Raw genomic sequence first — 3,194 nt, 5'->3', positions numbered from 1 at the left:
AAATTCAAGTCTCCATGCATGAGTAATCAATAAGAAAAAATATAGTTTTTTTTGGGTGAACTATCCCTTTAAAACCACGAAGAATTCAGTTGTGTAATACCTTGAAAGTGTTCTATCATGGAAGGTGCATAATACTGTATAGCATGATTCTGACAGCATATAGAAACAGCTGCCATGAATAGCACTGCTGTTGAGGCCTATATGTTTTATGCATGCGTGCATTGATTTACCTGCTTGGTATGGATATGGCCTACATGGCAGTAGAACAAATAAAACCACACCTGTGTGAAGTGAGGGGCGCTCTTATCATCGTACATCATCATACATCATCTCATTCCGGCCAATCAGGATTTGCATCCTCATCTTCGTCTTCAATGTTCGTGTTACACAATGTTTGTGTTTACACAAACACAGCGATGTCGCTTGTATGCGCACAATACGCACTGCACGTAAGGCAACACGCCGAGGGGGGACACTAAATGTGCCAAAAAGTGCCAAGCCGACCCTCATAACAACAATTTTCTCTGCCACGTTTTAATCCGATCTGTATTTGGCTGCTCCACGGACCCCCATTTGAAAATACTGTACAGTATGTTGTGCCAGCCAGCCCCCAGAATAGAAGATTTGTGTTTAAAGAGTTTGAAATAATCCACAAATATATGTTTTCAAGAATTGTCAAAAGGTTTTAGAAATATAAAAAATATATATAGAAATATCCAAAAATGTGGTCAAACTGGTTAAACTGATTTTGATGCTAAGTATATCAACTGATTCTCCTTTGGACCCTCTGGAACCTCTGGAACCAGAACCCCACTAGTGGCCAAAACATGGAAGCTGTGGGTTTGCGTCGCACAAAGTGACGAGAACAGAGGTGGCGCTGCTAAACAGCTGCTGCAAAAGCTCCTCGTTTGAACTTGATCTCACGTCACACAAGTTCAAGACCAGCCCGCTTGTCCCTATATCATCATCATCACCTTTCAACAACAGCTGGGAGGGAGACAGCGGCGACTTACCATGGCGGGGTCACTCTGTGCGGGGGTGCTTCGAATTTGGGGACATGCATTGCTCACGGTCAACCCCCCAAAATATAAAACACAACTAAAGAAAACGAGGAGAAGGCGATTGTCCCCCAAGGTCAAGGCGAGAGAAGGGGACCGAGCGACTGGGTGTCATGGGAAAGTCACCTTAGGAGGATGGGTGAAAGGGGACAGGGGAGCGGGAGGGGTCGGAGGGGATGCATAACAAGGGGCAGATGGCGGTATTAGCGGGCGGCTGCACGATGGCTGATGGGAGTTTTTTTTAAAGAGGTTTGGGGGGTTAGAATTAAGCATCATCGCAAAGCTATTGTTGTGCGTTATTTGCAGCTGGTTCAATAGCAGGCTCTCCTCACTTGACCCCGGCGAGGAAACCCTGCATGACCACCCATCCACCCCTAGGTCCTGCATTGTTCTCACCAGTGGAGGACGGAATTCTTTAAATTAAAATGTCTTCTAAATCCCAACAGAAAAACGTATGTTGCTATATGTTAGCGGTTCTGAATTTTTTTATTGGATACGTTGATGTTATGTGGATATGATATGTTGTTTGGCCGCGGACACCCCCTCTCCCCCATGCATCTTCCAGGGACGCCCAGAAGCAAAGATTTGACTTAGAAATGTTTGCTTATATATATTCAGAGATTTACATACTTAAAATAGCATATCTACAAGCTCATAGCATGGCACGGAGTGACTATGAGCTTGTATATCTAAAATGCTGTAGCAATGCCACGATATAGAGTAACTGCTGTGAAAGTGAAAGTCCTGTAACTTAAGAGTTAATTGGTATCGAAACATATACTTAAAGTATCAGAAATAAGAGTGCTCATTATGCAGCAGAATATCTCATTTCACAATTCTTTCTTCCTAAAGTTTTCAAAACAAGTCAAACTCTTTAGAAAAATAGCAGATCTATAAGCTCGTAGATCTGCTATTTTTGAATGGACAAAGGTATAAAATAGGGCTTAATTTGTTCCGGTATGTATTCGTAATAATAATCAAAATCTACAAAGTAACTTTTACCTGCAGTTTATAAATAATTATAGTGCAGTGAAAAGTACAATATTTGCCTATGAGATGTAATAAAGTAGGATAGTTAAAAAATTAATAATGACAGTAAAGTAAAAGTATCTCATGTTTGACTTGTCACTGACTTATACAAGTACAAGCAGTGATGTGTTGTTGTGCAACATGCATGCAAGTAAGAGAATACATAATAATAATAAGGGTAGTAATAATAATAATAATACACATTATTGTCTCAGACAGGTACATTAGCTTACTTATACGCATCAGATCCAGAAGTGTGTGGGTGATTGTACTTGAGTACTTGACAGAACATGAGTAAATGTACTTAGTTACTTTCCACCACTTCTCCCCCAAGTTTCCTGCATTGTTCTGCTGTCCCCTGGCTGGGTGGGTCTGCAACATTTGGCTGCTATTAAGGCAATCTTTTTTTGGGGGGAAAGACTGTCAATCAAGTCTGATGGTTTTGTGTGTGGAGTGAAAATGGCCCCCTAATGTTTCTCCACCCTTTATCAGCCTTTATATCACTGGGTCTCAACGTGGGGTCCTGGGACCCTCAGGGGGTCCTATAGACAGGCGGTCCCCATGCAACTCAATGATTGATAGTTATCAACCAAATGACCCTATCTCTGAGAGTCTATTGACCCACATGGACCGATACCGGTCTGTAACTCTGAGAGTGTACAAATGGAACCAAGTGGAAGGGTCTGTAACTCTGAGAGTGTACAAATGGAACCAAGTGGAAGGGTCTGTAACTCTGAGAGTGTACAAATGGACCCTTACGGGGTACTGTACTGGACAATTTTGAAGTATTTAAAGTAAATTTCATACTTTACTCTTCCTTCTGGCTGAGCTGAAGGAATCGGGCCCAGGAGGTGGGCTGTGTGGACCCTGTTGGCCAGACTGTTAAAGGCACCAGGGTAGAACATTCCTATTATAAAATGGTGGACAATCTCGAGGACTGTGTAAAGTGGGCATTAAGGGTATTGTGTACAGTGAGGGATCAAATCCATAAGTTAGGCATGTAGTCGAGCTCATGTAATGGTCTGTACAACCCGGCAGTGCTTAATAAAGGGCCCTTTAAAATCAAATCTCTCTCTCTCTCTCTTTCGCCCCCCGCCAGACGTATGT

Source organism: Protomyctophum bolini (genome assembly GCF_963924005.1).
Source record: "Protomyctophum bolini genome assembly, chromosome: 17".
Lineage (NCBI taxonomy): Eukaryota > Metazoa > Chordata > Actinopteri > Myctophiformes > Myctophidae > Protomyctophum > Protomyctophum bolini.
Note: the sequence above shows the minus strand (reverse complement) of the source record.